The 21,045-nt window shown below is 48.6% G+C and overlaps 1 protein-coding gene across 3 annotated transcripts in view; it reads left to right on the top strand.

Moving 5' to 3' along the window:
- LOC135905912 (metabotropic glutamate receptor 5-like) overlaps positions 1 to 21,045 on the top strand; it is a 392,463-nt gene that overhangs the window by 131,839 nt on the left and 239,579 nt on the right. For all 3 annotated transcript variants that reach the window (XM_065437030.2, XM_070538651.1, XM_070538653.1), the window contains exon 2: positions 2,327 to 2,411. The gene's annotated coding sequence lies outside the window, so the exon portion shown is untranslated. The remainder of the gene's footprint in view (positions 1 to 2,326; positions 2,412 to 21,045) is intronic.

The raw sequence follows: 21,045 nt of genomic DNA, 5'->3' as shown, positions 1-21,045 counted from the left end.
GGCACAGCCTACTGGGAACCCTTCTTTACGTCATATTCGGTTCGATGATTAGACTACCCCTATTGGCGGACGCTTACTTCAGCTTCCGCAACGCTGTATGGTTCTAAGAAGGCAGGGCCCGTGGGGTGCTGCACTCCCGAGGGAACGAAAGTGAACGGCGAGGAAAAGGGAGAAAGCAAGCCTGGCAGCAGGGATTTCTGACCTTCGCCGGCTGACCGGTGGGAGCGTCTTCTTCGGTTTCTTTTATCGCTTCGTGTCGCATTTAATGGAGGAGAAGCGGCAGATGACGAAACAGGATCTTCGACCTCTGCGAGGGAGTGCCTCATGGCTTTCCCGAAAGCCACCTCTCGCTCTCCTCCCCTATCCTCCCTACTCCCCCTCCGCCCCCCCCCCCCGAGCCTCGTTTCTCTCACGGCCGCCTTATTTATTAACATAAAATATCTCCGGCGCTAGTCTCACGGCGGGCCGCTTGTAAAACTCGTAAAACCAAAGTTTATTGACGGACCCTCGAGCCCACACGCGAGTTGGGCGCCGAGTCCGGCGAATAGAAGCGAAAGTGCAACTCACGGTACGGAGGAAGAGGTGGGAGACCTACAAGACATAATATTAAAGAGAAAAGTAACGTAGGTAATACAAGCGGATGAAACTAACTGCAATGACGACCACGACGAATGTTCGGTCAGTAAAAAAAAAATACACAAGGGGGGTGGGGGTCAGAAGGTACACACACACACGGTGTGACCTATACGTGTAACTGGAAGAAAAAGGCATACGGTCGACGAGGGCGGTATCGTAAAAAAGGTCCGGCAGCCTTTAATACGTGCGTGTTTGTTATATATGTCTTTGTGTGTCGTGTAAACTTGCGCTTAGGTTCGTGCGCGTGTCTTCCTTTTTAAATTTATTTCTTTAGGCCTATCCCTGGTTTTTCACGAGCCCTGCGTGTACGTGGACGCCGTGCGGCATTGCGAGGCGCCTGGTTTACGATCAGGTCGTCTCTGCTGCGTCTTTTCAGATATATATATATATATATATATATATATATATATATATATATATATATATATATATATATATATATATATATATATATATATATTGTAATGAAGCAGACGCGCCCCTGTGTATGTGCCGTCTGAAGAGGAAGACGAAGGGCCGTGCCGTGATCTCGAGCGACCCCGTGCTTCGGACAGCCCTTGCAGTGCCTTGGTTTGCCTAGCGTTCCACAACGTCGTGAACGAGAATAAACCTCATCGCAATATATATATATATATATATTGCGATGAGGTTTATTCTCGTTCACGACGTTGTGGAACGCTATATGTGGAACGTTCCACAACGCGTGAACGCGTTGTGGAACGCTATATATATATATATATATATATATATATATATATATATAGGGCGAAACGTTCAATGTTGTACGTATTTTCAGCCTTTAAGCGTTTCTTGCTCGGGCTTATTTTTTGTGCCGCTTTACAGGCAGACGTTTCGAGTAAACACAACGCGCTTGGAGGGGAAGCTCTCCCCTGGGTATAGTGCTGTCCGAACGCAGCAGAGAAACGCCTCCAGTTTTGCACCTGTGAAAAGGCTTGTTCGCGCCGTGATAGAGCATATCCTAAATTTGGCAATGCTTGAAGCTTCACGAAATAAGTCCGAAGGTTCATTTGTTTCGTTTTTACGTTTGCATCAACGTATCAAGAACGTATATCAATATAGTAACCGTCGGTGATAGAGAAAATTGCACAAGACGAAGAATAGGGGAGTGATTTTGTTGAAGCTCATCATTCGTAAGCCCTGTTTGCCCTTTGGCCGGCGAACTTCACTAATAAAGTTTTCGATGGCATGACTGACTGACTTGTTTTTACGAGTTTTTCTATTAGCGGGGACCTTTTACGCGCATGCTCAGCTACAATTAGTTCAGCAGTGGATGAAAAAGTTAGGGAGAGGCCAACTGCAAAGAAAAAGAAAGCATTAAATGACACAACAAAATGCGCGCGTGTGTGTATGCACGCGGGGGTGGGGGGGGGAGGGAGCGGCGGCATAGGACGGAGCGATACGAACTGCGCTGACATTGCGCAGCCAAAGGTAGCAACCGGACATGCGCTTAATGGAACACGGGTTATGTATTTTTTTTACCTAGCTGTTGGAGCATTGAATGTCTTAGTAGGCAATTTACCCACAATTCAGGCGTAGTTTTCCAGAAGAACGAACACAGCATAGCCAACACTCGCATGAAACATGCCCATGCTCTGGTATAGATCCTTCATCCAACTGGGTTTCTGATAACAGTTGGTGACCACAATGTTGCTTCGGTTCTTTCGCGCAGGTAGTGGACACCGATGACTCCGAGAAGCCGCTTACAAGCCATTCGCCGCTATGGTTAAACCTCCAAGCAACCTGACAGCTGTCAAGTGAGTACCGTGCACTTTTAGTGCACCTACTTTTGATAATTTACTCGAGCGCGCCCGCGTGTCCTCCAGTGTAAGTTTATGTAGAAAGGAGTTGCAGGCGACACATGACAGTTGACCTCTGAGGGGTGGCGTCACGCACTAAACCCAACAGTCGGCTTTACATTCAGTTAAGGCTCACACCGGTGACTAAAAGCGGTCGCGCGACCAAGATGGTCGCAAATGTCGCGAATGGTCCCTTTTCTCGAAAAACGACTATTCTGGGCCAGTCGCTCGCTGCTCGATTTGTCAGTCGCGTGACCGTGGTGGCAAAACTGCTAAACCAGTCAGCGGCGCGCCCAAAGTTATGTTAGCATGTGTTTCCTACCGGCGTCCTTCTGCGTCACACCGAATACATATCGCACGCCACCACTGTAGACTGCAGGAATGTAATCGGCGTCTTGCCTCGTAATGCTGGAGCGCAGCAGTTCCAGCCACGTGTCGAATGTGCGCGGTAACGTTCGCGGGAAACTAAACAGCAGCGAAAGAAAGCACAAAAGTTATGCACCGACTCTCACACAACGCGAACTAGAAATTACAACTCACTCTCGATATTACTCCTCATCACGCTCGCGGAGTTCGAGCAGGAGGCGGCTCTGTATGGCCGGTCACTTATCGCCAACGGCGCCAAGGGCGCGCGCACTATACACTCTTAAAACGGTTGCACCCTTTGGGGTGTAAATTTGTCCCACAACGATAATCGTCATCAGCCTTGCTTGCGTTTCCTTTCCTGAAAACACGGCGCTCGCTACTTTCCTGTCGAGAATGCTGCGTCACACTGATAACGCGCATGCCGTTCGTGACTGGAAAGTGCCGGGCTCGCAGCGATAAAGAAAGGAAACGCGGGCAAGGCAGATGACGATTATTGTTGTGGGACAAGATACGCCTCAAAGGGTGTAAATTTTTCTAAGAGTGCACTATACACTCTTAAAACGGTTGCACCCTTTCAGGTGTAATTTTGTCCCACAACGATAATCGTCATCAGCCTTGCTTGCGTTTCCTTTCCTGAAAACACGGCGCTCGCTACTTTCCTGTCGAGAATGCTGCGTCACACAGATAACGCGCATGCCGTTCGTAACTGGGAAGTACCGCGCTCGCCGGGTTCGAGAAACGAAACGGGGGCCAGACGGATGACGATTATAGTTGTGGGACAAGATAAGCCCCAAGGGGTGTAAATTTTTCTAAGAGTGTAGCGTCGCTTTTTGTTCGGAATCTTCCACGCTGCCGAAGCTGACACCGCGCGCGTGCGGCACAGCACATCAGCACAGTGACGACGTCTTCCTCTTCACTCGAATCAGAATCCATGGCTGTTGCCCGAACGCGAAAGCAGCGAAGTGCGCGCGAACTGCGTAGATCCCTGGAGTTCTCGCTGAGAACGATAATCTCCGGGATTGCGACTTGCAGGTCGCGCTCGCCGGGGCTTGCCGGTGTGAGCATCGGTCGCGTTCGGTCGCTTTTTTAGTCACCAGTCGCAAATGGTCGCGTAAGTGCGTAAAACTTTATTGGCAACGAGGATCAGTAGGTCGTTAAGCGGCCAGGAACTCACAGTCCCTGGCAGCCTCCTCGGCCCGCTGGACGACCCGATGTTGTTGATCTGGGTCCGAGCTGAGCAGAGCAGCCTCCCAATCCTTGGTATCTAACATGGTCGCGAGACCTCCTCAAGTCGCCGGTGTGATTGTGCCTTTATTGTCCGTCGAGTGATGGGTAAAGTGAGAAGGGAAGCTGACCGTGTTCGCTGTTTCGTCGGGCTGTAGGATTCGCCCAGAGATTAACCCTTAGTTGTTGCTCTATTTGTTAGCGTGACGTAATCACCCGAGTTGAACGAAGTGGACACAAGGCAGCGATCTCGTGTCGTGTGTTCGCCATTGCTTTGCCCTCGTCATATCGTTCGGTTGTGCTCGTTTTGGAAACGGAATCGTTGCTCCACCCGTGCGTCGTGGCGGCTACAAGCTATATCGGGCTTCTTGCTACAATAGGCCGTCTTCAGTCTCGCCTTGTGATTCAGTGATGCGCGGAGCGCTGGATTCGCAATGTGCAAAACGCAGCTTTTCCTCACACTTTATGTTGGGAAACGCCGTTTTTCGATATGGAATGGTCTGTATTACCTCAGCACTGAAACATCGTGTTGCGTTGCTTCTAATCGGCTCCGGGAAAGCTCCCCTTCACGTGAAATTTCAAAACCACTCAACATAGTAGCACTATGGCGTGTACCGTTGTATCCATCCGAATTCATCGGTTTGTACACTTTGTTTCATCAGCTGCTTTCATATTTTCGGTAGTTTCATTTTTCTTCTGTCTTTTCTTTTGCGCGAGCGTGTGTGTTTGATCTGAGAAGAAACGAAAACGCGTTAGCTTTAAAGCGCGTTCCAGCGAGTGAACTGGCATCGAAAAATAAGAAAAAAAAGAAATAAATGCAAGAAAGTGATAAATGTTTGGCCCTTTAAATGATATTTCAAAGCCCGCTTGCGCACCCAGCGTTGTGAAAGTGGTCCAGCAACGATTTCCTTTCGGCAAACGTTGCAAAGTCCTGGCGCCAAGTTTTGATGAGGTGGAAAAGTCGGAAGCGAGATACGAAGAAAACATAAAAAGAGGATCAATACCGAGCCACAGAAAGACGTATTCCTTTTTTTTTTACGCTTGGATATCATTTACACTTCTGGGTCGTTACGAGCCGATCCGACTTCACGCTTTTCGCTTAGAACAGAAAGTAAAGTAATAAACAAAAATAATCCGAAAGGACGACGTGAAATAAAGAAAGTGGTCCCGGACATGATGCAAGACGGTGTCGTGACCTCACGTCTTTCGAAGGTTTTTGCTTACTTTTATATCTTGTGAACTCGTTTTTTTCCTCTGGCTTTTATTCCAGTCACACGCTGCTGTATCTCTAGTGGGAGATGCATGAAATACTCGCACACAAAGGCGCACAAAGGCAAGCATAGACGCATGCAGAACACTATTATACGAAGAACAGTTTTAGAAGAATCCCTCTGGCGTTTTGTTGTTGCGCGTTTGCCATGATAGAGAGCAAATCAGACTGTAAGAAAGTTGAGCGAATCAATTGTGGCAACTGTTATATATTGAGAAGCACTCATTTAAAAGCGTTGAGGTGGACGCTACTGTGGGTGCTGGCGATGCAGCTTAACTTACGCATTGAAAGTAAAGTGACCGCGTATAATAAGTGAAACAATGTATAATGCAGATTAGCAAAACCAGAACAATGTGAAAGCAGGAGCCAACATTTCGACAAGTGGACTTGTATTCTTCAAGGCGTATAATGCAGACGACATAAATGGGTGAGATACTCACACAGGCAATTCCGCAGCTCTATATACGTACATTATGAGCCATCTGCGTTGTACACTGTTTATAGTACGCACGTGACAATGCTCCGTTTCTGAATGAATTGATAATGTGCCATTACGTTGATATTAGTATTTATATGCCACTTGACGATGCACTTTAGTCCACACAAGCGTAGAGCAGAACATTATATGTGCTGCTGAAAAAAACGAAACATAATTTGCCGCTGTATAGGAATGTGTAAAGCAAGGACTTACAGTACGACTGTATGAACATACATATGCCAATAGTCGCGGCTTTTAGGAAAACAAACTTCGAGGGGATAGCTTGAGTTTCTGTTTTATTCGCTCGGATAATCTTTTTGTAAGCCGTGTGATCGGCCTGCAGAAGAAAACAGATGGAATATTTGCTCCAGTGCAAAATGATGTTGTTTCATAGACGAAGCGTGTCTGCATATTATTAATAGATGCAGTGTTTAATTGTGAGAACATTATAGACGAGATGAAGGAACAAGAATGATCAAAAGAACTAGGGAGCAAGACAGAGCGAAAGGAAGTGGGAGGCCGTTTAATGTTTCTGAGACCTCGGAAATGAAACCGACAGAGAAAAGAAAAGACAATTAAGCGAGTGTCTAAGCCCGCTAGCTGGAAAATTGCCCTTTCCAACATGGCCTTGCTATTCACAAAAGTTCTACGAAGGCCTGTGATGAAAACCAACGAGTAACGAGTAACAAAAAAAAAAAGAAGTATCTGAGGAACTAACAACAGGCGCTCTGTTCGCGATGTCGTGAAGCCTTTTCACAGCAGATGTCGGAACGACTTGGTGAGGCTTGACCAATACTGACAACTGTGCGCAGACATTTCGCAGAGCATGTCGTTGTCTCCCATCCTTAATGCCCACGCTTCTTCCCCGTATACATGTACTTTCGCTGGGTGGGAAACAAATAAAGGACGGGGTGGTAGCCGCGACAGCGATTAAGAAACAAGTGACCCTTCTACAACGAAGACGGCAGGCCAGAGTGTAAGTACCATGAGGGGAAGAAAAAAGAAGGAGATGGTAATTAAATTGTGCCCTCCATTTTGAGCATGCCGCGTCGGCGAGCCCATTTCTCGAGATTCTGCAACTCCCTGCGCGGGTTGTCGTACCATTCGCTTCATGCGGCGGAGGCGTTTCGCTGCACGTTCAATCTCGTAGGTTCCGTGCAGTGTTGGTAAGGTCAGCGTTCAAAGTAGGCGGGAGTGCCTGACGTACGAGCGCACGAGCGATGCCTGTTGATAACGATAATGTTTCGCAATCAGGCGAGACGACTGAACAACAGGGGAAGGCGCTGAAGATGTTCATCTGGATCACGACTGAAGATGAACAAGTCGTCGATGTAGGCAAAACGGAAGCGCAGGACTCCATTCAAGGTGCCAACGAAGTGATGCAGGTTTTGATCGGATATGCGTAGGCCGAACAGCTCGCGGACATATAGTTGCAAAAGAGACTATAACGACGTGATGATCGCTATTTGGGTCGCACCAGACGGCTCGACAATGGTGGTAGGACTTGACTAAATGGAGGTTTATTCATTTGCGGTGACATAGTAGATAATTTGGGCGTGAGCGACTTAACTGTTTTCGGCGGTTCAGTGCGTCGTTTGTTGCACGACTGCTGATTGCTGCTACAAGGTCCCGCGTGCCTTTTTCTAGGCACTTTCTTACCCGTTTTGCTTCGTACGATAAGTGAAGTCGCGGACTCCAGAACCATCAGCGGACCGATGACCACGAAATTACGCAATAGGTATTCGCGTCATGCGAGAAAGTAGCGGATTACATGAATTAGGCAGTACGGTTTTGTCGCATGCCTAAGCAGCAATGGAAGGTAAACTTTGAGCGTGGATGGCTCCCGCTGTTCGGAATTAAAGAACAGACTTAAGTATATAAGCGCGTGAAGAAGTGACCCTTCAGAGGGGCAGCATCGTGTAAATGGCTTCTTTTTCGTCTGACGTGAAGTCACAAAGCTACTGAATTTGGGGAACTGCCGCCGGGCCGTCATTTCCCCGAGAGAATGGAAGGCACCGACTTTTCTTCAGAAGAGGTCGCGCGTTCTGACTGCTCAGTGGAGTACTGTGATGTTTGAACGCGCTCCCCGTCCTCCTTCGAATGCGCTGGCTGGCTGGCGACGATGCGTCGAAGTGCACTGCACGGTACTACGTGGTATAGCGGGACTGAGTGAGTGCGCAGCACACATAGATATACCCAGCTCGCAGTTATCGTCTGTCAGCTTCGTTTGTTTCGTTGCCCCGCCACGACGCGTCGCTGCTCGTACACAGCCTGCCATGCTTCTGCGAAAGAAAGTTCCTTCGCGGAACCATCCGCGCCTGCTCTCTCCTCCTCCTCCACCTCCTCCTCCTCCTCCTCGTACAAACTACACAGCACTCACCGACGACGGCGGTGGCGATCGTGTGCGCCGTGCATTGTTTGGCCCGGCGTGCTTCATCTTCATTTGGCGCGGCGGGCTGTGCGGGACAAGCTGGGGGACGAAGAGGCTGAGGACGATGAGAGGTCTCGCCTCCCCTTCCGCCCACCCTCCTCCCTCCCTCTTCTCATTTGTCCCCTCCCCCGCGCAAAGAGAGCAGGAGTCCGCACCCACTTGTGCCCCAGCGGCTGCCCAGTACAGTCGTTTAAGTTCGTTTATTCTGATTAAGCCCGCGCCTCTCGCTGTTGCCCTTTTCTTTCTTTACAATTTCTCCGTATAGTATATAATGCGAGGGGGGAAAATGCGCGGCCTTATCTGGATGTGAGAGCAATCAATCCAGCTTAATCTTTTACGGCTCGTTTTTCAATTTTGACTCGCCGCTAGCATACACGGGTGAAATTTCTTCCTTTTTGGTACTCGAAAACTATAAGCGACGTTGAACCCGCTCTCAGGACTCCAGATAAATTTATAAAACGTCCCGAGCCTTCTTTCCTCTTTCTTTATGCACAAACTTCAAGTGTGTTGCACGTTCGCGCATTCTGTTGATAACGGTTAATAAAGGGGCGAATTCTTCCCGGTAAGGCCGTATTTTCTTTCCGAGAGTTCATGTGTGCGGAGTTGCTGTACATGAGAATTGACAGTCAAGAGTATAGCAGAAGTTATGTTCAAGAGAAAACGCTTTGAACATTTTTACCAGCGTACACTGCGTCGAATAACACGCATACTTGCACGCTTCACTCGCTTTGTGAGCCTCCCAGTACTTTCACTCCGCTTCCCTCTTCCCCAGTGCAGAGCAGCAGACTAGAGCACACTTGCTCAGGTCGACCTCTCTGTCTTTCCTGTCAATAAATTCTATTCGATATATTCTATTTGCTTTGTGAATCTCCGTTGATTGAAACTAACATTTTGCTATGTTTGTGCGGTTTGAGATAGCGGGACAACCCCTTTGAACTCTTCTTCAAAATCTGAGCAGGTCTGAATACTGCGGTTAAGCAATGTCGGATGAAGACTTCCACGACGAATTAAAGCATTGCAGTGGAGTCGTTTCATGCGTACGAAAATTTGTAAGCAAAAAACAAGACAACGTGTGCAACCACCTCACTCTAAACGCTTCTCACCTCGTCAAATGTAGATTTAATCGCGGAAAACCCACGAACACGGCAGGGCCGAAAAAGCACTCAGTTAACGCTTCCTTATCATCTTTGTTGAAGCGGGAAATGGTCACGAGAACGTGTGCGGTTACCGCAATTACAGGCCTTTGGCTGCCAATTTACGCCTTCGAGAGATGTGTTTTCCAGCTCTTTAACATGGTATCAACAGGGCCCGCCTCATGTCTGCTCCGTGCACAGAGAATTCATTGAGTAAAGTGAGACAGAGACGATAACGATAGCTCCTATTACTGCCATGGCGGCTCAATTCTTAAAGCCAAGCTGACTCTGCTTACGCTGCCGGGTTCTTCGTTGCTGCTGCTGCTGGCTGCTGCTCGGTCGGTCGATACCTCGGCGGATATATTTGTGTTACGTATACGAAGCTTACATGCGCGCAAAATGCAAGTACTAGCAAAATGGACCGGTCGACAAAGTAATGCCAGTAAGCACCTCTCTCTTCTGAGTAATTATAGAACAAGCTACTACATAAAACATACAACACATAATGATGGCTCATAGATGTCTCTAAAGCACACCGAATGTCTTAATGGAATAGCTAATCATGTTCAACGTGTTCTTTTATTCACTTGATTTTCTTTGATTTAGCGATTTGGTATATGTTGCTCGGTGTGAACCCGTTTTTGCCCAATCCTCTGCCCACGTGGGAGCGGCCCGCGGTGCTGGTCTAAGTGCGGCGATTCTCAGGACCTCATCAAAGTTATTTGTCTGTCTGTCTGTCTCTTCGAGAGCAGGAGCTAACTCAGCTAATCAATGCTTTTGTCTTAAGCAAAATCATCTTCTCAATACCATATCTTTCACTCTCTAGGCAGGAAAAGGATACTGTGAATTATTTGATCCACCAGGTACACAAAGCCGCCCTTGGTGTTCCAATTAGAGCATCCACACAAAGGATGATGGCCACAGAACCACTAAAAGCCCTTCAAGAATTAACCGAAGCACATCTATCAGCGCAATAAGACAGACTCACCACCACGGAATCTGGGCGTGAGATCCTGAGACGACTTCATCATGCTCCACCATTCAACGAGAGCAAGGGACATCAACTTCCACCGAACATACACGGCCAATACCACATCCAGCCTCTACCCAGAAACATGTACCCCGAATTTCACGTCAAACGCCGCAAACTTTGAGCGAAGGCGATACAACGCAGCTGTGGACAGGCTGAATGAGTCTACTACGTGGACACTGCAGCCTACACCACTAGACAACGTTATGCTCTAGCGGTCGTAGACAACAAGGGCAACACTGTTCTGCATCAGTCAAGGCCACCTCGGCGGGTGACGCGGAAGAGGCCGCCATTGCACTCGTATCGGGGCTACCCGATTGCGACGTCATCATTAGTGACTCTAAGACTGCTATCCGGAACTTCAGTAACGGCTACATTAACAATTTCGCGCACTCTCTACCTGTCGCTCACCCACCAGAAAACGACATCGCTCTCGTCTCAAGGACGAGACATCAAGGACTCCGCGGCAAAGAAATGGCTCATGCCGCTGCTCGAGGATTCACGGACCGAGTGGCCGCAAATTTGGGCTTAAGTCTAGAACCCAATAACTCCCAACAACACACCAATAAAGACGCACTCATCACATTCCATGAAATTTGCACACATTACTGACACCAACGCCTAATGTATTCACCTGTCTCTGTCCCTAGAACGCGCCAGAGAGAAATACTGTGGCGCTAATTACAAACTCGCACTTTTCTTACCCCGCCCACTTTGCACTTATTCTTTCCCGCCACATACCCGACACCCAAGTGTCGCTTTTGCCCTGTCCCCATAGCAAATCTCTCCCATATCATGTGGCAATGCCCCATCAAAACTCCCCCCCGCAAGCTCAAGCCATTCATTAGTAGCGAGGAGCTGTGGGAGACTGCCCTGCGCAGCTCCGATACCACCCTACAGGGCCGAGTCCTGAGGTGGGCTGAGGAGGTAGCGGAGGCCTACCACGACCGGTAGACGGACGCCTACCCACATAATGTTATGACGGACACCTGCTGGGACTGGAGTACTTACACCTCTCTCTCTCTCTCTCTCTCTCCCGGCCCCTCCCCTCCCTTAAAAGGGGAATAAAGTTCATTCATTCATTCATCCACAGAAGTTATGTACCACTAAGAAAGAATAGGTGCACAATCCTTAAATAAAGGTAGATATGCGTCGAAATTATCTGTGCATATACCTGTCGTCGCCATCTTTTCCTGAACAAGAAGCATGCCGTGCCTTCTTCAGCGTGACAACGACGTGTAAACGTCTTAGGCTGTTCATTCACCTGATTCGTCATTTGCATTTAGGCCCAGCTTGGGAGCGGTGTAGTGTATAAAGGTAAGAAAAAAAAGCGCGATATTAAATTTATCATCTCTGTAGCGGATAAACATTGCATGAGATTACACTTGCGTATACTGTTAAAATACGCACAGTTGTGCCCATCGACGTTAGTTGTAAAACATTAAGTTAACCACTTCACAAAAGCTTCGCTTCGCATAGATTCCAACGTGTGCATCGTATGTGCACATCCTGGGCGCCCTTCTGCTGCTGTGCACGGCGTTACGGGTTCGATTCCCGACCGCGATAGCCACATTCCGAAGGGAGAAGAAGAAAAACAAATTGGGCATTTTCGCCCAGAGGGCAAAGCAGCTGTAGCAGTAGCAAGGTTTTGCATTGCGCTGAAGCGCTTTAGACGGTGTTCTCACAATACGCAAGGGTGACATGTCGGCGGCGAAACAGCACCCAAGGCAACTTCTGACGCGCCGCAGAGACAGTTCCCTGGCAGCTATCAGGCGTCTCAGAACGATGGTGTATGCAGGTGTCGCCCCTCAGTGGTGCACGAGATGAGAGAGAGAGAGAGAGAGAGAGAAACAACTTTATTAGCCACTGCAGGGTAGGAAGTTGGGGCACGTAGGCTTAGTGTGGCTTTTAGGTGGGGGCGACGTCTTGGGCCCACGAGAGGAGTGCCAGTTGCGTTTTCTTGTCTGCTCTTGTCAGCAGCTGGTTCCAACCCTCCTCGGAGGGAGCTGGCAGTAATGATTGTGGGGGAGGGTTACCCTCGCATCCCCAGAGAATGTGTGCCCGAGTGGCGAACGCTCCATGGTCGCACTTAGATGAGACAGAAGGAAAACTGTCAGCGTTTCTTGTGCGGAGTGTGCCGCCTGTTCCATAGCGTTTCCTACATTGATTACTGGAGGGAACTCTGGGGCTGCTATCGTTCAGCCACCAAAGGGACTGATGGTTTGTGCACGGATTTGTCTGATCTTCGGGCTTGTGGCTTCAAACGTTATTGCGGCTTGGTTTCTTACGCTTTATCCGCATTCCTTGTCATAAATTTCAAAGCATCCTTTTCCCTTTCCCCAGTGTAGGGTAGCCAACCGGGCTCAGTCCTGGTTAACCTCCCTACCTTTCATTTATCATTTTCTCTCTCTCTCTCTCAAAGCATCCTATACTTGCGTAAATGCAGAAGACCCTTTGAACACGCGTTATCGCTACTAATTGAAGCGGCTTTGCCCGTAGAAGTGGCCAAATCGAAACGCGCCAAGCGTCTCCACGCGCTCGTTTACCCGCGAGAAATACATGAGGGTGTTGCAGGATTTTTGCCGATGCGTGCATCGCTGGCGCGCAACGGTTTCAACATCAAGTTTCTGTATATATTAGACGTCCCGTGGTTGAATCCTGCCGTCGGGCAATTTTAATGGCGCTTACTGAATTATTTGTGACACAGCGCGTTGTCTAAAACGATAAATTTACAACGACGCGAAGCCGCTGCAAGCCAGAAGGACGAAGTTTAGGCACATCCACGCACTAACCGCCATTCCCATGCTGACTGAAGCACCCAGCTTGCAGCTCCCCTTAGGCACTATGGCACCAGAGCGCACTCTAGTAGTGATTGTATGAAACTTTGTGGTCCGTTCCTCTCAGACTACATGCACGCGCCACGGTGCGGTACGCACGCAGCTGCACAGCAGGAACGTTACCGTGTTCAGGTTAGGTTAGGTTAGATTAGCGTTAGGTTAGGTCACGTCAAGCGCACAACGCTCATGCTAGCAGCGTAAGTTCGAACGCTGCCCACTGGCTCCGTTAAATGTTAAACACCGTTGAATGTGGCTGCAATATGTCATTGAGGAGCTAAGGACGGCGCAACGAGCCAAGCAGCGAAAAATGGTAGGCGTAAGGTTGGTAGACATGAAGGCAGATATATTAGAGAGCTGACCAGCCTTAGCTTATATTACAGTTCAAGAAATGAAATTGGGTAGTTGGCCATTTTACGTGTAGAGCGGATAACGGGTTGTCTATTCGAGTTACAGAATGGATGCCAAGGGAAGGGATACGTACTCGACGACTGCAGAAAAGTACGTTGTGGCATCTGTATGCCACATCTGTCGCTAGGCTGACCACTCCAGGTATCGCTAAGCTCTCTCTCTCTCTCTCTCTCTAGGGGTTGTGTTGAAATTGGAAAATTCGTGAAGTCAGCAAATGTGTAGAGTCAGCTAGTGCAAGGCTGGAGTAATTGTAGAACTCTGGGAGATGCCTTCGTTCAGCAGTGGTCACAAAATAAGTTGTCGATGATGTTGACGCCGATGCCTTCAGCAGCCTGCATCGGTGTAAAAAAAAAACATCAGAAAGACATTGTACAGATTCGAGCGACGAGCCCGCAAAGCTCCAGATTATACCACAGGCAGACCGGCCTACCGCCGTATGACCCAGCTAGCGTTTAGGCGAGATAGATGGAGGGCGAGGAGGATACTTCCCTCTCACTCCTCCGCCATCGTCGTCGTCGTCTCATCCGAGGCGACGTCGCCCTCGGAGCCGACGGCTGAGTCGTTTGTCGGGGGCGCAGAGCGGCGCGTGGCTTGGACTGGCGCCCTAACGCAATCAAGACCGATTTATGGAGCAGCGGAAGAAGCTGTAGAGGCGGGACGGGGGATGGGTAGGAGGGGTGGGAAGGGTGTAGCGCGGCCGCTGTTGCTACACAAGGAAGACGCCAGCTTCACGCTCCGAGTCCCTGGTCAAAGAAAAGACGGCACCCTCTCGCTAACCCCTTCTTTCTTCCTCCCTGCACTATTCCTTTCCTCGTGCAAGCATCGTGGACCGCAGTATTACTGCGACGACGGCGGCGCATGTTCGTTGTTGGACGTCGCGCCTCATCTCTGAAATTCCCCCCGCGAGTTTGTTTCGGGCCGGCGTGGTTTGCCTCGGCAGTTGTCGTTACACGTGCCGCGTCTACGCTGAAAGCCCGTACAATTTTATTAAAGGAACACATTTTTCGCATGTTAGTGGGTCGAAAAGTTCGCGCGGGCTTGGATGTTCTGGGAATTTTTCGTGTGGTGCGAATATAGCTAAGATGTTTTAAAATTTTGCAGTGGAAATGGAGACTAAGCTTTAGCGCAAGCGGTGTTATTACAAATTCTCTGATATGAAAATAGACGCCGCATGACCACATTTTTGCCCTGCAGGGATGACTTTCGGTATCACATCACCCTAAGGGCTAATAATTAAGATTATTTTGAAGAACATTACAATTATTTCGATCATATTACATTATTGAGGTCTATGTGCCGTATATTTTCTTTCTTATGAGCTATGAACATCTTTCCCCCAAATTCATATCGTTTTCTTTAGAATATAAGCGGTTCATTATAGTTTTTGTATTATCACTGCTACTTACAAATGTTTCCGTACATTTAGTGTAGCGATAAAATCGGAGCCTTCAACAAATTCCGCGGCTCGTTTTGCTAAGTATAAAATTCAATTAAACCAATCAGAAATGGAGCAGATCTAACAAGTTGTAATCAATAAACAGCGAAGCTTTGTTTGAGTGCATAAAGATTCGAAAACCAAGAACACACGCACGCACGCACGCACGCACAGAAGCGCGGACTCACACAAATTGTACCGATCCTTTTGTTAAGTGCAGTTGCGGTCTGCTAGCGTGTCCGACGGACGCCTCGAATGCGTCGTGTTTTAATAGGCAGCATCCGCATACGCAAGTAGCGCAATTAGAATCCATTCTGTACCCAAGAAGCGTTTACTTCCTCATTACCGTGCAGCCGCAGATTCGCGGAGGCAATATTTATGGTTCTTTGTTTCTCTGTCCCCCGCACGGCCGGAGTCGCCGCTGCCGCGATGGATGGATGGATGTTATGAGCGTCCCCTTTGGAACGGGGCGGTGGGTTGGGCCACCAAGCTCTTGCTATTATACTGCCTAATGTCCTACCTAAGTTAAACAATAAAAAAAAAAAGAAACACTATGAACTCATACACCCAAATTTTCTGATCTCCTATTGCTAACTGAGCTTTTGTACGTCTCCGTATTTTTGTCGTTTCCCTACTTTTCGTCCACCCATCCTCCAATCGCCTCTTACTAATGCCTATTGCGGACATGTTTACTTTTCCACTGCTCCCGCTGAACCCAAGGGCTTCAAGGAGGCCAGTGGTGCCTAAATCGACCGCTGGGCAGACGTCTTCACATTCCAATAAAACATGCTCCATAGTTTCCCTAGCTTTACCGCAGCAAGCACATGCTTCTTGTTCCTTCTTATATCTCGCTTTACAGGTGCGTGTTCTAAGGCATCCCGATCTCGCTTCGAAGAGTAATGAGTAATGAGCGAATGCGCGGAGGCGAGCGCCATCTGGTGGTGGTGCAAGGAACCCAGTGGTGTTTGCGGCGCGCGTACTCCACTGTGATTGGTTGGCCTACTCGGTAAGGAAACAACGGCCATGCCGCAGCTCCCATGCTCACGAAACCCGGCGAGGTTCGCAAACAAAAGCTTTCGCTTTTAAGATGTTATATGTACCTTTACAGACGTTAACCTAAAATCAAGAAAGCGTCTGACAGATGTAATGGCATACTGCAGTATAAAGGTTATAAACAGGGATAAGGTGCCTCAGAAAGGCTGTTAAAGTATTTAAGGTGCCGTGTTCATATAGGCTTTCCCACGTTAAAGGTTACCCTTTTTGTTTGCTGCTATAATTTTTTACTATTTGTTTACTACTATTTGTTTACTGCACAGATGGCGCCTTGTCTCTTCCTCTCTCTTTCAGACGGACGCACCCACGCACAAACATACACATAGCGCACGTGTAGACATGTATGCACCCCAAGCGCATCGTTCCCGTTCCCAACTTCGGCGACCCGATAGTCCTCCGCTGCAGCGTCGGTTATAGCCGAGCCCGCGCTTCGCATCCGCGTGCTGTCATCACTTGTGATGTGTGTCCTTCAATTAACGAAGCGGAGCGGATGATGTTTCCCTTGGCAACGCGCACGTCTGCTTGTAATTCAATAAGCGACCCGGCTGACCCACGCACGGCTTGGAACTCGGCGCGGAGAAACATCATATAGAGTGCGAACCCTATATAAGCTCGAATGGACGCTCGTCAGCGTTGCTCCTTATGACTTTGGAAAGAAAATAAGAAGAGAAAAGAACACGCACACACAAACAGAAATGGCAGCGGTGGGTAAGACGAAACTTGAAAACATGTATTATGTATGGACGCGCGTTTTTTACGCGTCCGTAATGGTTTTGCATGTCGCCCGCGCAGACGGAGAGGACTTGGGCTATAAAGTCATCGGGGCATTAAACACCTCGTTAACTCGTGTCTACGCGTGAGAAAAGAAAGGGGGAGGGGGGTATAATTGGATCGGGCAAAACGTTGAGTTACATGTCAACAGCGACGTGCTGCAGTAATGGCTCTTAATTATGTGAAATCGTTCGAGTCGGAGCTGTTCCGCCGCTGGCTCGTGATTACAGGTTAGTGTAGTTGGGTATAGGATGACACTGTGCACGGGCTGTTAATTGACGCTTTACGCAATTAAAATAGTTTGTTTGTGTTTAAAAAGTTAGCTTTACACTTTCGTGAAAGGCACTAACTGATAATATTTAAAGAACAGAGGAATGACACACAGTTGCAAGATTTTTGTGACGGACGTTCTATTGTATTTTTCGCCGTTTAATATAAAGATAATGTGGCTGCGACGGTTCCATTAAAGTGCCACTAAAGAACAACACTGTGCTACTTTTCGATTGGTAACGTGTTCTAGTAAGTTTCTTATTTTTGTTCATCACGCGGAAGAAAAGCCTGCTTATTTTTCAGAAAATGAAGGCCGAGTGTCCACATTTTTTTAACATTTGCGCCACTACTTTAATACCAGTACTTCAGTGTGCATGACGACATGGATTTCAATATACAGTATATTCTTGCGTTTCAGCCGCTTTGGCGCAAGTAGAATTCTCTATATTGGCTGCATTGGGTGTTTCGTTCTGTTAGAGAGTGTGACACGTAGCCCTTCTCTACGGTAAACGAAAGACAAGACATTGTCCTTGTACATTCTACGAAGATTTGTGACGTCACGGCGTAAAGGGTTACAACACTAACATCAATAGTGGTCGAACAAGAGGAGCCTGTCGAAACGAGTTTCGACAAGGTGACTTGTCCATTTGTTGGAGCAACGACTTTCATGTCTTCCTCTTCCTGTAACCCTCTGTTGTACATTCTTGTAGTGTACGCCAATAATATTCTTCATACATGTATATTTCCCTCGTTAATTATAAGCTGTGCCTTGAAACGAGAAGTTTGGAGGTCTTTCTTCGTTTATCAGGAACTCTACCGACGCTTGGCAATATTGTAAGAGAGAGAGAGAAAGCAAGGAGAGGAAAGGCAGGGAGGTCAACCAGAAGAGCATCCAGTTTGCTACCCTACACTGGGGGTGGGGGAAAGGGGAATAGAAAGAAGAAGAAAGGGAGACAGTAAGCACAGAGTACGTGTGGGAGGGACACTATGCACAGGGACACTATATACGGTCTCTTAAACCGGTGTACCTCAAGTATTGCAGTAATGCACGATTCGCTTTTCGTGCCAGTGACGGGTGTGGCCACGGTCCGAGTATCTTTGACTCGGTGAAAGGTCGTAAGTCTAGTCGGTGTAAAGTTTCCTGCAGAGAGAGGCGTTGTACATCGTAGCGGGGGCAGGTACACAATAGGTGCTCGATGGTCTCCTCGCACCCACAGTTATCGCACATCGGGCTCTCGGCCATTCCCAAACGAAAGGAATATGAGTTTGTGAATGCTACTCCCAGCCTCTCCTTCTGCTCTCCTTCTGACGTCTTTTCTTTCCCGACTTGGGGGTCCACCTTCTTAGTAACAGCGATCGTTGTCAGAGGGTACACACACGTGATCACGTGTCCTTTCTCTTGAACAACGTATTGAAAGGAAGCAGATCGAGGGAAACCTGCCTAACCTGTGATGTTTAGCTAGTTTCTATGTGTGCGCGACATACAAGTGTAACGATTATTGCATGCAGCCGTGTCGAAGCGCATGGCACAATGAGGCGGCTAAGCGCATGCACCGAAACCATTCTATTGCTGTAACACTATGGGGATCATTCAAGGAGCGCTCGTCAGCGTTTTGAGTTGTAATAGTAAATAGCTGGTGGAGAAAGGAAGGCGCCTGGAGGAGGAGGACAATGACGTAGCTAGAGGTTTGAGGAGAAGCACCACTTGCGGCAGTACTAGATTGCGACCACCGCGGACAACCATCAATAACTATACTACCATCGATAACTACACTGCCATCTATAGCTATACGTCCCTCGACGACTCTATAGTTGTCGGTTGCATAACAAGCGACGAATCACAAGCGCAGTGCAGAGCTTGTTACCCAGTCCCGTGTTCGCACTTATTGGTGGCATCTCGTAGTGGCTTGGAAGGAAGGAAGGAAATCAACTTTATTCGAGGTCCTGCAGGCCACGAGAGCTTTGGGCTCTCATGGAGTGGGCGTCTCCCAGGACGGAACCGGGAGGTTGAGTTTCCTGGCGGTGTCGTGGACCTGCTGGACGGCACAGAGTTGGGGAGCGAGTTCTTCGCTCCGGATTGCTTCTTCAAACTTGCGCTTGTCCTGTTCGTAGTTTATGTGACCTTGCGAGCACGGCCAGAGTAAATGATATACGTTAAGGGATCTATTGCAATTGGTGCCATAAGATTTGTCGTAGAGCTCAGGCATGTAATGGTGTAGTCTGTTTTGCGTGGGGTACGTGTCTGTTTGTAGCATTCTGAGTGTAACCGCTTGAGCTCGAGTGAGCGTGCGGTGTGGCGTGCTATACTCTCTACGTTGTAGGTAGTAGTGTTTGGTGGTGTGGTAAAGCTTTGACGCCGCTTGAAGCTTCGCCTCAGGCGAAGCTTCATGATACACAGATCCGTCGGCAACCGAGCGCTCACATGTTGGAGGAGACTTTCGCGACTCCAGGGCGTTCGCATGGCTTCTTCACCGTTACGTGAACTGCTAATTTCATTACCACCTTTGCTGCGCACGTTGTGCAAGGCAGCTGCGGTATTGTACGAAGTGACCATACGGTACTCCCCCTAGCGAGCTCCCCGTACTGGTGACGCTGAGATATGGTAATCATGAAACAACAATGGCATGCGTGCATGGGTAGCGCTGACGTCAGTAGCATTGCATAACTTTCCAGCGCAAGCTGTGAGGACTCTGGCCACCTTCTCACATGCGCGGTTCAACAAACGCGGTTGGAAAAGCAGTACTAATAAAAATGGATGAAAATTGGCGTCCAGGACAGAAACAGAACAGTGGCTGAAGGGCTGGGAGGGGAGAAGGTTGCGATAGTGAGCTTATGGAGGACAGCTAGCGTGGAGGAGGAGATGGTGTGCTCTTCTTTTTTCTTAGTCACGACCATAGCGAACACTAACTTGAGGCGCTGAGGAGTCGATGCAAAGGCAGAAGCGCAACGTGGAGAACATGCGAATGTACCTGCGATTGCAGAAATAAGATCCTTCCGTTGAGCATTTTGAAATATGCAGGGGATGGTTTTGTTGGTAATTTGCCTCATTCTTGGCGCCTTTGCGGTAGGTATAGGCAGGTAGGGTCCAGTCTCGCCTCACACGAGTAAAACAAAATACTGTGCGCCCCTGATGTGGGAATCCAATTTATGCCGTCGCGCACAGCAGCCGGCTATTCTAAACATTAGGCCACGATCGCTTTTTTTTTTGCTTTATTGTATTAGTCCACGATCGCACGCATGCTTCTTTCGTTCGAAAGCCGGTCCGCTCTTTGGAACACTCAGAACGTGCGTCCCGTGCTGCTTTGTCATCTTCTTTCCTTGTCACCGCTTGTGCTTTGACGCGTTGTGCGCTATCTCCTGGACCGGTCCACGTTGTCCAGTACCTCCCTCGTAGCGACTTTGGCTACGTAGAAACTGTGCGACGTGGCACAAACTTCATGATCGCCCTGTCAATCAAGTCTCAACATTTGTTCTCCTGATTTCAAATGCCGTCGCCGTTTCAACACAGGGCACATGAAGTGGCCATATTATGATAGCCGCCACTATAAGACGTAATCGCCGAGGACGTCACAATCCGTGTTTCTCTCGCTTACGCTCGTCCGCTTTGTCTATGTAGAATCCAACAATCAATGTGTCGCAGGCTCGCGTCACACGGTCGGCCTAGAAATCGTGCCGTTGTCATCGTGCGATTGTCTACAACGTGGCTGTTCTTGTCGTACCGCAGTCGTCACACACGTATACGCTCGTGACCCGCACGCACACAGCTACTTAATTTACAGGGGAAAAAAATTATGGGGTTTAACGTGCCAAAACCACTTTCTGATTATGAGGCATGCCGTAGTGGAGGACTCCGGAAATTTCGACCACCTGGGGTTCTTTAACGTGC

The sequence above is a fragment of the Dermacentor albipictus genome, chromosome 5, assembly GCF_038994185.2.
Source record: "Dermacentor albipictus isolate Rhodes 1998 colony chromosome 5, USDA_Dalb.pri_finalv2, whole genome shotgun sequence".
In the NCBI taxonomy this organism is placed as follows: domain Eukaryota; kingdom Metazoa; phylum Arthropoda; class Arachnida; order Ixodida; family Ixodidae; genus Dermacentor; species Dermacentor albipictus.
Note: the sequence above shows the minus strand (reverse complement) of the source record. Positions and strands in the feature narration are given on the sequence as shown.